The following is a 15,502-nucleotide window of genomic DNA, read 5'->3' as shown; positions in this document are numbered from 1 at the left end:
TATATTTTATTTGCCAACATAATGTTCCAAATCAATGTTTATATCTAGAAAAATAAAGTGCGCCTTTTTGTGACCAAAGAAAGTGATGGCACCTATCACCTTCTAGCAGACTACATTATTTTACTTATTAACTCTCTCTATAAAAAATGAAATAATTATGTTGGTTGATATAATAACATTATAATATTAAATATTAAATTAATATTATTTTGTTATTAATTATCATTTTTCTTCCCTGCTGGAATGTAGGTTCTAGTCTGATAGAGATTTTCATAATCGTTCACCATAAAACAGCATGTGACACATTTCACAATTGTGCAATGAATAATTAAAATTTAATAAAAGTAAAAATTAAAAAAAAATAATTCCACTGAAAACACTTTGCAGTAAAACAGATCAGATACTATTTTTTTAAAATAATCTAGAAGAGCTATTCTGTTATCAGGAAAGAAAAGACGCCATACAACCAGGCCTTCGGGCATCACCCTCAGCTAGAGAAAGCCCTCCCCATGGTGATCAAATCTTACACCATGGGTCTCCCCTCTCTTGCAGACCTTGGCCCTAGTTCACCACTCTCGGGTAGTAATCTCATACCTGGCTCTAGTCCTTTGCATCTGAACAGATTCCACCATAAAATTTATACTGCCACTTTTTCAAGGAAATAAACATGGAAACAGATTTGAATAAGGCTTAGAGCCGAAAAATTAGACATGGATTGAGACTATAAGGATTCTATGTTCTGCTTACCCAAGCTGGGATTTTGAAGTAACCAATGAAAAGCACAACTGCAGTTTTTGGTTTAATCATAATTTGATCATTAAATATTATTTAAAATACAAGTATGGCCTATTAAAATACGAGGTAGTTCAAAATGTTTGTAAGGTATAAAAAACAAATAAGCATGTTAGACATCTTAGAAAAGATCATGATAAATTTTGTGAAGGGTAAAATTGAACCTTTTCTCACTAATTACAATACCTCTCCATCTCAACATATACCGACTGCAACCCCCACCAACATCCCCATCCTCACCAAACAAGACGGTATTGTCTTAAAAACATTAGTGACCTCCTATTTGCCAAATCCTCTTAATTTTTCTTTGGCCAGCATTTCATGATTTTTACTTTCTTAGTTTAGGTGGCACTTCACAATCCCAGATATTTTCCTGCCTTATAAAAAGATCTTCTGAGACATTTCACACCACTCCTCAGTGAAGTCATCCCATGGAGCTAAATTTTCTCTCTTTTTTTTTCTTTTATTTCCATTGACAACTCACATTCTTATACTATTACCTATTAAAGAGTATTCTTCAAACAGGTACCATTTGATACTCAATGAGTGTTTGCTCAAATGAATGATTCCTCTTCTGGCTTACTATCAAGCCTATCATGTTTGTTACACAGGATTATGAAGTGTTGATTAAAAATATGCCAATAGAGAAATATAAGAGGGGCACCTGGGTGGCTTAACTGGTTAAGTGTCCGACTTGATTTCAGCTCAGGTTATGATCTCAGGGTTGCAGGATCAAGCCCTGCATTGGGCTCCATGCTGGGCTTAAAGCTTGCTTAAGAATCTCTCTCTCTCTCTCCCTCTCCCTCTGCCACTCTCTATGCTCCCTCTCTTAAAAATAAATAAATAAATATATAAGAAATATAAAATCTAACCATCAAAGAGTATGGAAATTTACAGAAATAGTGACACAAGGTGAGAAATAACACAGATAAAGGAATAGGCTTCCCATACCCTCAAGTCCTCATAAAAACAAATAATACAAAAAAGAGTTCCATGAAGGGTGAGTAGTTTGGCCTTGCCATCTTCATCACTACCTCAAATGATTCTTCTCTGTGCTTACTTGCCATACAAACTAGCTGGTGTTAAAATCTCCATCACACTCCTGAACATTGACTGTGAGGCTAGAAGAAATGAAGATATAATGTTCCTTGGTTTGTCCTAGATCCATTTCTCCAGGCCTCTAATACCATTTATCTATGGAACAACTTGAAGTCCTTCATTGCCTCAAAAGTAACAGGTTCAAATATATTTTCCTGTTCAAAACAAGGTTTTTCCTTTTCTAAGTTTTATTTTTTTAATTTTTAAAATTTTTTAAAGATTTTATTTATTTATTTGAGAGAGAGAGAGAATGAGAAGGGTAAGGTCAGAGGGAGAAGCAGACTCTCTGCTGAGCCCGGAGCTGGATGTGGGACTCCAGAATCATGACCTGAGCTGAAGGGAGTAGCTCAACCAACTGAGCAACCCAGGTACCCGTTTTGGGTTGTTTTTTTTTTTTAAGTTTTAAAAAGACACATCTATCCTGCATTTAAATAATTCATCTTAATGATTCTTATTTCTATTCCCACAGCTACCATATCAGGCTAATTCACAGTCAGCTTGAAGTAAACATGTCTGTTAGGGGCTGAACTGTATCCCCTCCCACCACAAATTCATATGTTAAAGTCCTCACCCCTAGTGCCTCAGAATGTGACTATACTGGGAGTAGGGCCTGTAAAGAGATGATCAAGGTAAAATGAGGTCATATGGGTGGACCCTAATCCAATATGCCTGGTATCCTTGTATGAAGAAGCAAGACAAAGACACACATAGAAGGAAGACCATATGAAGACACTGGAAGAAGAGAGCCACAGAGAGAGACTCTCAGAAGAAAGCAACCCTACTGATACCTTGATCTCATAATTCTAGCTTCCAAAACTGTCAGAAAATAAATGTCTATTATTTAAGACACCAAGTCTGTAACATCTTGTTATGGCAGATCTAGCAAGCTAATACAACATCCATCTCATTATTTGATCCATTAATTTGGCCAATGATTCTTGCTCTCTGACCACAATAAATATCTAACATGTTTGTTCTTGGTTATAGATTTTTATCACTTCATGAAATTCCCCTGATCTAAAAAACACCTTAGGTGTCATCCCTTCTGCTCCTCTGCCTCTTCTTGCCATGTCTTCAATCAAATCCATTACCTCAGGGATCTTTTACAGATGCTTCCTCCTCAGTCATGCCACTCCAAATCAATTCACCCTACATTCCCTCTTTAAATTAAATCTTCCTCTATAAATCCATCTTTGCAATTGAAAAAAAAAAGAAAGAAAGAAAAGAAAACTATTTGGCTCCTCCTAATTCCCATATTGATAATAAACCCTTCTCACTCAACTTGTATTCTACTTTATTTTATAAGAATAGTCAAATTTCATTTTAAAATTCACATAATGAAAATATGTATCTCTTATGCTAGAAGTTCCTTTCATGGTCTTTCTTTAAGAAATCTGAAAAATAGGTGAAATACCTCATACATTTATTCACCCAAAAATTGCTTCTAAGTATTTATAGAAATGGAGTTTTTTAAAATTTTTTCAATTTTTTTTCTGTTATGCTCTATTTGAGTCAACTCTACCTGCTAAGATACTAGTATTTAAGATACTCTCAGAGAAGAGTTAGTTCAGGTGGGAAAAACTTAAAACCAATACAGTCGGTTGTCACAACTATATTCTGGTAAAATAATGCCTGTAAGCAAAAGAAAAGACCTTAAAGCATAAAAAGCAAGTAAACAAGCAAACAAAAACCCACAAAGTTTTCAAAACACACTCATACATTTAAAACACACACATTTCACAGGTACTTTAAATTATTAAAAAGGAACTATTATTCTATTAAGATTGTTATTAGAAACACTGAATACTATTCTTAGCAATATAAACAAAATATTTTTTTCTTTTACTAAGATAAATATTAGGTTGGCTTTTTTTTTTAGGTACAACAATCTCCAACATGTTTCTGTTAACAGAATTATAGGCAATTATAATGGAAATCAATGTGAATTATATGGTTTACATTTTCACTAGCTTGAAACAAAACCTTTAAACAAAATTGGTTCTACTTTATTGACATCATTTTTAAAAGGACAACTATTAGACAAAGCCAATAATGAATTAATATTCTTCAAACATGTGTTATGATAGAAAAATTATAGAAGCCAAAATATCTATTTTCCTGAATTGCCAATTGGATAATATAAAAACAATAAATTTATGATAGTTTATTATAATTTTTTTCACCAATTTCTATCTCTAGACCTAAAAGTCTAGGCAAAGACAAAAAAATATGTCTAGATGATAAGATTACTAGTCTAGAATATATTCTATGAAAAGATGGAGAAAGCTATCATGAAAATTAATAAGATAATGACTGACCTATCAGTTTAGATTTTTTCAGTTCCAAGAAACAAGAAACTCAATGAAAATAAGCTTAAACAAAAAAAATTCTTCTTTTTTCTTTTTTTTTTAAGATTTTTATTTCTTTATTTATTTATTTGACAGATCACAAGTAGGCAGAGAGGCAGGCAGAGAGAGAGAGGAGGAAGCAGGCTCCCTGCTGAGCAGAGAGCCCGACGCTGGACTCGATCCCAGGACTCCGAGATCACAACCTGAGCCGTGATCTCAGGCGCCCTTTTTTTTTTTCTTTTTTAAGTTAGCTCCATGCCCAGCATGAAGCCCAACATAGGTCTTGATCTCATGACCCTGAGATCAAGCCCTGAGTTAAGAATCAGACACTCAGGGGCGCCTGGGTGGCTCAGTGGGTTAAGCCGCTGCCTTCGGCTCGGGTCATAATCTCGGAGTCCTGGGATCGAGCCCCGCATCGGGCTCTCTGCTCAGCGGGGAGCCTACTTCCTCCTGTCTCTCTGCCTGTCTCTCTGCCTGCTTGTGATCTCTCTCTGTCAAATAAATAAATAAAATCTTTAAAAAAAAAAAAAAAAAAAGAATCAGACACTCAGCTGACTGAACCACCGAGGTACCCTCAAACAAAAAAATTCTTAAAGGAAAGGAAAGACTTACCAGTCCATATAACTGAACAGTCATGGAGTAGATTTATATTCATAAGCAGCTTGATCCAAGTTTCAAACAAACGAGAATCCTTTTCTTAGCTTTGCATCTTCTGGTTTGATCTTCAAGCTGATATGACAGTCTCTGAGAAACTTCAAGATCTCCCTTAGAGTATCAATACATGTAAACCTCAATACTCTTATCACCAAGTTCAGAAAAGAAAGGACAGTTATGTACCCTGGTATTCCCACCACAATCCTCCACAGTTTTACTCTTTTTGGACCAGTTTAGATCATGTGTGCTATCTTCAGGTGATATACTCTAAACGACTTGAGAAGCTAGGCATGAGATCAACCCAATAAGGAATGTTACCTGGAAAAAGGAAGCATGGATATTGGCCACCACTATAACACAGTATGAGAAATACCCAAATGTTGAACATTACTGTTTCAGTACCAGATTATATGAGAGTTTTTACTTTCAAGTTAACTCTCTAAAACAACATTAAAGGAATTTACTTACCTTAATTTTTTTAGTTTTATCCTACTGCAAAATAAATTAACACAAACTTAGAGCCTTCAAACAACACTCATTTATTATCCCACACTTCTTATGGTCAGAAGTGTATGCACAACTTGACTGATCCTCTACTCAGGAACTCAAAAAATTAAAATCAAGATATTGTCTGGGCTTCATTCTCATCTCAGCTCAGGGTGCACTTCCAGAATTTAGTTTCTTGTGATTGTAGGACTGAGGTCCTGGTTTTCTTACTGGCTATCAACCAGAGATCAGTCTCAGAAACCAGAGGACACTCCTCAGGTCCTTGCAGCACAGCTGCTTCCATCTCAAACCACCAATGAAGAATCTCTCTTGAATTGAATCCCTCAAACATTTCAAATCTGTCTGCCTTGTCTCTAATCTCTAAACATGTATTTAAAGGACTCATATGATTAGGTCTGACCCACCCAGGTAATCTCCCTATTTTAAGATTTATTAACTGTTTGGCATCTTAATTGTATCTGCAGAATCCCTTCACAGCAGTACCTGGATTACTATTTGAATAATAGGGTGAAGGAATGTATGTACATCAGGGGCCAGAAATCTTAGGGACCATCTTAGAGTTCTGCCAACCACACTATTATATTTGGTTTTGCTTGTAAAGAAGATAGGGAAAAAGTAGGCTGTAAGGAATAGAGAAGACTTTTATTTCCTTAACAAATCCATTTTTTTAATGAAAATACCACAAAAAAAGAAGATCGTGGCAAAAGAGAAATAGTCTAAAATTTAAAGTAGCATGAAAAATACAAATAGAAAAGTAGAACAAAGAAGAAAGGTCTTTTGGTTCTTATTTTTGTTTTTTGTTTTGTTTTTTTAGCAAGCCAAGTGGCCAATCTGGAACCTTAAATCAAAATGTTTTTTAAGAGGGAAAGAAAGTTTATCTTTCAGAAAAGAGAACTCAATTACAACTAAATTTAGAGCATAGGTCAAGCTCTTTCTATGTTTTCTTAGAAAATAAAGAAGGAAAGCCAAAGATATCTTCCCTAAAATTCCAAATCAAATATTAGTTTATGGAAGTTCTAATTATTTTGGATATTTTCTGTTTAAAAGCATGTCTTATTAAATCTCTTAACTATACAATGTATTTTTAAAAAGAGAGAATGAACAGAGTGAACCATTTCTAGTCTCTTAAGAAAGCAAGCTGTTCTTAAATTTCTCCCTAGATTAGTGATATAAAAGTGAAGCATTGCCCTCTAGAGGAATAAGAGCTTTCTAGAGTAGGCAACTATTTCATGATAATGTAATGCTACTATATACACACTGTCCTACTAATTACAGCTTTATGTTCTCCTTTAGAGCACAGAAAAGAAATGGAAAATAGTTTTGGTATAGGAAGCTCTAAAAATTTTTTTCCCAAATTTAGGATTTTTTAAGACTTTGGTAAGTCTTTAATTTTTGGTACATTAATTTATAAACCTTAACGAATGTATTTGTACTCCAGTTGTGCAATAAAGGTTTGCTTTAGAAAATAAATTTTTTTGGTTTTTCTTTAAATGTCTCAATTTAAATCCACGAGACTTTTTCCTCAATTACTCTACAGCAATAGACCCATGTGCATAATGCATATGATCTTATATTAAATTATAAAGAAAAGTGGGCAACAAAACTGACTCATGTAACAAAATTGACTCATATAACTTTGCTACCATATTCAAACTTAATATTTAGGTAATTTAAAAGCAAGTGAGAAATAGAAGAAAATTTAAAACTTCAATGGCTGGATTTGGTATCATATCAAGATCTTCCCCATCAACATAAGAGTTTTAAGCACATTCACATTGTTCCAGGAGTCAAAACCAGAAACAGAAGCAAATTGTTTAAACATCTGGCTCTTGTTCTTAAATATGATTAATCAGTTTTCAAATTATTTTCCCCAGAATCACAATAGGGAAGAAAATAAAGTGCTGCTTCATCATGCTTCCACCAAAACAGCCTTTCCCTTGTCTTCCTATTAGGGTTTCACATATACCTAAGTGGTTCCAGACTCAAGGAAGGAAGGAAAGAAGGAAAAAAGGAAGGAAGGAAGGGGTGGGAGAAATGGAGGGAGGAAGAAAGGAGGGAAGGGAGGGAGGGCATTAAAGTAGCTTGAAAACAGTTGGTCTCCTTAAATTCCCTTTTTACATTGTGTGATTCTATTTCCTTTGCTTTTCTCTCTCCAGGAGTGGCAGCAGCAAGGGTCTGGTTGCCTCACACTAGTTCCTAAAATGAGAGATCCTAAAGAATACAAACGCAAGCCTGAAGCTAAGGGACGAAAAGTGGGTAGGACATTTTATGTTCTTAGCAGAGATTCTACACTTTAGAAGACTCTTGCAAAAAATACACAACAGAAGAGCATTTTTCAATGGGGGTCTGAGCACAGTATGTGACATAGAAGATTTCTTTGCATGACGTGGCTTTTTTCTTCCTCAGCACATACCTATCAGCTATTGCACACTGACGGTCATAATTAGAGATGCACCTCTTGCTTCCTGTCTCATTCAAAAATGCCATGGTATATTTACAGAACTACAAATGTATCACAAAATAGAAAGATGAGAGGTTTTAATGAACTATTAAGGAAAATTGAGAATAGAAGTTTCTGGTTGGCCTCTTGTTTTTCTGCAAGCAAAGGATTAAACTACCCTCTAGGACAGGATCTGGAAATCACAATCTTCTTTGCATCTTGAGATTCAACCATACTGTAAAATACGCAGTCATTTGTTTTGAATGCAAAGATTCTTTGACCTGTGCATTAGGAACTTTAGGACACAAACTACTTGTGCTTATTTAGTCACAGAATCCAAATTGAAAAATTGAGAGGAAGACAAACCATAAGAGATGCTGAACTCCAGGAAACAAACTGAGGATTGCTAGAGGGGGATGGGCTAGTTGGGTGATGGGCATTACATCATTGATGTAACGAGCACTGGGTGTTATATGCAACTGATGAGTCACTAAATTCTACCTCTAAACTTAAAAAAAAAAAAAAAGTCCAAATTGACCAGGTTTACCACACAATCCTGGCTTGTTTTCATCCCCTCTCCACAAGGCAGTTACCACATGTGGTGGCACCACTACAGAAGAAATGAAACTTCTCTTGAATAAGTCTCAGAAGGTCTCTTCCACTTTCTTCTGACACTCTATTAAAGGTTGGTTACTATCCTGAACTTGAAATCAGCAAGGACTTTAGAAGCCCTTGCCAAATGATTGAGCCAAATTTCATCATTGCTCACCCTCCTGTCTCTCCTATCCTCTCCTGCAAGCCGCCCTGGTAGGCCCTAAATACTTTCTTCCCCTCAACTCAATGACCACATCTTTGTCTATCGCCAAATAATTTGTCTTCATATAATAAAGTTTATAAACAACTTTCTTACTTAAAATGTCTGATATAACTAAGCAGAAATACATCTAGAAGGGACAAAATTAGACAAGAATAAGATTCTACACCAGAAGTTTCCACAAAAAACATTTCAGAGTAGAAATGTTTAAAGTTAGGCAATAATTAGTGTTCACAATATAGTTCACAATCCAAATCCTAACCATGATTTTCTTTCACGCAAACTTGGAAAACTAAATAATATTATATTAATTATCTTCAATAAACCATTTTCATAAAGTAAGCATGCTTTTTAATTTCCCCCAAAATATGATCAAATCCTCTATGCCTGGTGACTGCATGACAGGTGAAATGATATACACAATCTTCCAGAAACACCTGAAGCTTCCTGGAGAGAAACGAAGTCTGGTCCCACCTCTGTTGAGAAACAAATGTCCCCAAATTATCTATTATTCTTGTACCATTATAGTAATAAATCTATTGTGTATTTACTGTGTGTCACACACTATAAAAACACATTTTAATATAATAACCAATTTTATGAGTATGATTGTTATTGGCATTTTACAGACAAAGGAAGAGAAGCACAGACAGGTTAATGATCTCCCTAAATTCACCAGCCAATGAGAGGCAAAGCCAGGATTTAAACCCAGGCAGTCTGGCTGTAAGCCCCAACTACCCTGAAATGCCTTCAAAAAGTCTAGTGAGGAAAAGTGGCATGCTTAGCCTCTCCAGATACTGCAGAGACTTCCCCCTCATAGCAAGCTGTCCTAAGAATTTTACACCACCAGGCTTTAGTGTTCTTTAAATGACAATAAATACGTCATTTAAAGAAATGAGGAAGGGATACAAGTGAAATGCTACGTTGAGAAAATCTTTGAAGAACAATAGAAGAAACATTTGAAAGAGAGAGAAAAGTGTCTATGAATATTCTTAACATAAGATTCAAAATAGAGAAAAGATTTTTTATATTTGGAATTTGATGAACTTTCTTTTCAAGATTATTCAAATTCCTCTCCACTTGTGACATGTTTTATGCTCCTAAAGTAAGTTTTATCATTCCTGAAAATTTCTTAAAGATTCAAACAACTGAAAAAGCAAGACAGGGGAAGAAAAAAAAAAAAAAAGTAAGACAGGGGACATAAAAAGGTGAAGGAACTTAACTGGGGTAAAAACAGAAAATATCACCCTTAATTAGCAAAACAAAAATCTTACCTTTGGAAATACAAACAACATATCCATATTAGGAAAAACTACACAAATCTGAACCTGCAATATGAAATTCTTTCTGCTTATTTGTCTAAAAAAAGTTATGTGTTTCAAGGTGGCATCATACAGTTTGATTTATAATGGCACATCTGGTACTATACTTGGACAACTAAAATCCACATAAATGAAACTATTTAAAAATCAATGTAACTCATCCTTTATGAGAATTTGACTTTGGAAATTCCATTATTCTTAAATCTATCAACTATCTGATGGCTTTGGGAGGCCAGAAGTTTTATAATACAGGGCCTCTCTTTAATGAAAAAACAAGTAACAAATAAAGAATTTTAAACAAAATTGAACATTTGTTTAGAATTACAAAAGAAAACAAATCATAGATTTTTAAAAACTGAAAAATACAACAAAAAACAACAAAAATTGAGTTAAATAATAGTTTTTATCTTACAATTGCCATAATACATTTTTTTATTCAATTTTTTAGCTGATACTCTCTGCCCACTTCTTAAAATATCAATTATTTGAAATATCATGTCCTCTAGATAATACTCAAATTTACTTTTTCCAGCATGTCAGCCTTGGAAAAAAGCCCACTCAAGTGAGGAAGCCCTAAAGTTTAAGCTTCATTATTTTAACTGTAAATTAACCTCTGCTTTGGACATACATTGTCAAATGGCTTTGAAATATATATACATTTTATTGAAATAAATAGAAACTGCACATAGCTTCTTGGTATGACTTTGATTTCATATTTTACTCAACTCTTTTTCAAATAAATTTCTTTTTGCCTTAAGAACTCAACTCCAGATTTAAGCTTTTCATACTAAATCATTTCTATTTCCATTCCATGGGAAATTTTTTTTAAGATTTTATTTTTTTCTTTTTCATTTTAAAGAGAAAGAGCAGGAGCTGTGGGAGAGGCAGAGGGAGAGGGAGAAGCAGACTCCCCCCGAACAAGGAGCCTGACATGGGCGGGGCTCAATCCCAGGACCTGGAGATCAAGACCTTAGCCAAAAATAAGTCCCCAACTAACTGAGTTACCCAGGCACCCCTCCATGGCAAATTTTTTTTTTAAGATTTTATTTATTTATTTGACAGAGATTACAAGTACGCAGAGAGGCAAGCAGAGAGAGAGGGGGAAGCAGGCTCCTGCCGAGCAGAGAACCCGATGTGGGGCTCGATCTCAGGACTCTGAGATCATGACCTGAGCTGAAGGCAGAGGCTTAACCCACTGAGCCACCCAGGGGCCCCTCCATGGCAAATTTTTAAAGCATAATATATTCTGATCATCAACCTCATATCAGGCCAAATTTTCCAATTCTCATCCTGAAACGAAAAGCAAAAAATGATGTTTTTTACTTCACCTTTCCCTAAAAATTTTATAGACATTTGAAACAAATAGGATACTGAACCATTAGCTCTTTCTAATTACTGCAGAAAAAGAAAGGTACATACCATATACTGTGCTATATTCCAATAATGGCTATCAGTGAAAATAGGTGAGGAAATGTGTCCAATTTTAACATTTTCTCTAAGCATCAAGGTTCTGGTAAGTCTTTCAGTTACATGATGAGCCTAAAGAAAATTTCATCATCTGTGGTTCCTACGTAGAGAAAAAAGTATTATATGCATGTTTGTTTAGAGTTCTTTAATGTTATCATCAATTTAATTTTAGATGTACATTATTTATTTACATTATTTAATTTTCCATTATCTATTTTATTTGCATTCAGTAACTATAGCTACCAATTTCCCTCTAAATAACTCATCCCCCATTTTTATTTTTATTTTTTTATTTTAGCCTTTGAAAAACTGTGTAGTGGTATCTTGTTGTGGTTTTAAAATGCATTTCCCTAATAGACATGAAGTCAGTGTGATCATCTTTCATTTGTTTATTTGATATTTGTATCTCCTTTCCAGTAAAATGTCTCTATATCTTTTGCCCATGTATTAATTGGATTGTTTTCTAATGTAAATTTTGAGAGCTTAAATAGAAGTCATTTGTTAAGTTGTAATTTGTAGTATTTTCTCTTAGTTTGTATTATTTTAACCCTCTTAACAGGGTAATTCACAGGGCAGAAGTTTTAAATTTCGATGGGGTCCAATACACCAAAGTTTTCAATATTGTGCTTTTGGTATCATCTAGCCATTTTTAGTTTTATGTGAAAACTACACATAAATTTACTTAAGGCAGTAAACATGAAATTTAGTTATCATGAAAATGTCACCTGAAATCCTAATTTTTCAGTTTTAATGGAAGACTGAAAGAACCTATCCATGCCCAGATGTTTATCAAAGGTATACGTCTCATTCCTTTCAATGTATACCCACCAAAAAGATGTAAAAACATTTGAAAGAGAGAAAACAAGAAGTAAGTAAACAAACAGAAGTAAGTGCCTCTTGATTAAAGTTCAGGTAATACATTATTTCTATGTAACAGTTAAAACTGTGATTTAGCTATTTACTGTCAAATTTGTAATAATATCTAGAATAGTTTTATGTCAGGAGGAAAATGATCTGATGTCACTGAGAGACAATTAAAGCTTTTCTCACTATTACTTTTAAAATGTTATCTACAGAGACAATTAAGCACAAGTTTTGACCTTGAAATTAAAAGGATTTTACAAACAAATACCTGAGGGAAATGAAAATGAATGGAAATGAAAGAATGAGTAAAAAGTATTTAAAACTATTACATCTTGTATAATTAGACAAGAAATAAAAGAACAACAAAAACAGTCAAGAAATGGGCAGAAGAAGACATGAACAGACATTTCTCCAAAGAAGACATACAAATGACTAAAAGACACATGAAAAAATGTTCAAAATCCCTCAGCATCAGGGAAATACAAATCAAAACCACAATGAAATACCACCTCATACCAGTCAGAATGGCTAAAATGAATAGCTCAGGAAACAACAGAAGTTGGCAAGGATGTGGAGAAAGGAGAACCCTCTTACACTGTTGGTGGGAATGCAAAATGGTGTAGCCACTCTGGAAAACAGTATGGAGTTTCCTCAAAAAGCTAAAAATAGAACTATGCTACCACCCAGCAATAGTACTACTAGGTATTTATCCAAAGGATGGAAACATTGATTTGAAGGAACACATGCCCCCCAATGTTTTAGCAACAATGTCCACAATAACCAAAGTATGAAAAGATCCCAGATGTCCATCCATCAACAGATAAATGGGCAAAGAAGATTATATATATATACACATACATATATATGTACATAGTTATTTATTTATTTATTTATTTTTATATATGTATATAAATATTACTCAGCCATCAAAAAGAATGAAATTCTGCCATTTGCAATGATGTGGAGGGTATTATGCTAAGTGAAATAAGTCAGTCAGAGAAAGACAAATACCATATGATTTCACTCAAATGTGAAATTTTAGAAAGAAAACAGATGAGATGAGCATGGGAAAGGGAAGGAAAAATAAAATAAGATAAAAACAAAGAGGGAGGCAAACCATAAGAGACTCTTAACTACAGGAAACAAACTATCTAGTTGCTGGAGGGGTAGTGGGTAGGATAAGATAATTAAGGAGGCAATTAAGGAGGGCACTTGATGTAATGAGCACTGCGTGTTATATGCAACTGATGTAGATTTTAGAATCACTAAATTCTACCCCTGAAACTAATAATACACTGTATGTTAATTAAATTAAATTTAAATTTAAAAAGAAGAAATAAAATTGGGATTATTCAGTTAAATTTCAAGAAAAACGTAAAGGGCATGGGGCACCTGGGTAGCTCAGTTGTTAAGTGTCTGCCTTTGGCTCAGGTCATAATCCCAGGGTACTGGGATCAAGCCCTGTGTCAGGTTCCCTGCTCAGCAAGAAGCCTGTTTCTCTCTCTCTCTCTCCCACCCCTGCTTGTGTTCCCTCTCTCGTTATCTCTCTCTCTCTCTCTGTCAAATAAATAAAATCTTTAAAAAAAAAAATGTAAAGGGCAAACACAAGAATGTTAGGTTTTTGTGCATAGGATTCCTCATGATTTCCCCATTTCTATGTATTTACTGCACTTAATACTTAATTTTTTAGTTATACTAAGCAAAGTAATGACTGTAGTATTCATTTATTTACTGTGTGGTTTATGTAATGTAATGAATAAAATGTACCCTATGTGCACAAAACCAGAATCAAATATTTAATCAGCACTTGCCAAAACTATCTAAAGTTATTTTTTCTCTAAAATGGTGCTAGTTGGGTAGGGTTTTTTTCAAAAATGGAAATTTTGTGTTCATTAGTTTTCATTACTAATGTAATTTTAAATTGCAAGGCTCTAAAGCGTCTGGCAACTGGAGCCAAATTTCACAATTCAAATATTGACATTATGGTGTCTATCTTATTAGAATTACGAAATTCTGTTATTCCTGACTTCCAAGGTATCACGATAGGTTTGTAAGTTTTCCCTATTCTTTTGCCTTTATCATGAAAAAATCAAATGAGAGTCATACTTTGCTGTCAGAGCAACAAAATAATTTAGGTTTTTTGGTAAGGAGTGTGAATATTCCTCCCAGAAAATATCTAAATACAAAATAGACCATTCATATGATCCATAACAGCATCCACCTTTTCTCATTTACTATACATTAACATCCACAAGATCTCTCTATGTGATACCAGTGTTGTTTTCAAATCTAAACACATCCTTATAAAATTCTGTGACCCTCATTTTTCTGTAACATTAAGTTCTCAATTTCTTATAACATATGAATTTAGTAAATATCCTTTGCAATTCTTCAAAGTACTAGGAATTAATGGGCTTTAGAAGCACACATAATAAAATAAAAAATTATCAAAGTAAATCTTTCTGTTACAAAACAAACCACAAGAACAAATTATTTGCCAGGAAAGCAGTCTAAGGTCACCACTTCCTTCTTCCTTATTTCTACTTTTTTCACGGAATGTACACAGGCAACAAAGGAAAGACATTTCTATTTCACTAATATTATCTTTATTCATTCTGAATAGGGTATGAGATTATAATTCTATTTTGTAAGTTGCTGATCACAAGGATCTCAAGAATGTGGCCAAAGCCTCGAATTTGTCCCCATTTATTCCTCAATAATATCACATACAGAACAGCTCTACCGTGCCCATAATTTCTTCAAGTAGAATTGTTATCTGTAACTTGGAATTGTAATTATTATCTGTAACTGGATGTTATTCAGGATAAAATAAGTTAATAAAATAATTAAAACCCAATGAGTTTCAGTAATGACAGATGATATTTAATGGCTTGAAATACCATGACTACATCTAGTACTTCAAGATATGTCACACTTTTGTTTAACATTTGCTCTGCAAGACCAGCCTATGAACTTCAAAATTTACTATAATTTGCAAATAGGGAAAGTGAAAATCAGAGAATTATTTTAAAGATTTTATTTATTTATTCGAGAAAGAGAGAGAGGTAGGGGGAAGGGGCAGAGAGAGACAGAGAGGGATGAGCAGACTCCACAGCTGAGGGGAGCCTGATGCAGGGCTCCATCTCATGATCCAGAGATCATGCCAAAATCAAGAGTCAAATGCTTAACCAACTGA

Source organism: Lutra lutra, chromosome 5, assembly GCF_902655055.1.
Source record: "Lutra lutra chromosome 5, mLutLut1.2, whole genome shotgun sequence".
Lineage (NCBI taxonomy): Eukaryota > Metazoa > Chordata > Mammalia > Carnivora > Mustelidae > Lutra > Lutra lutra.
This window is presented reverse-complemented; position numbering follows the sequence as displayed.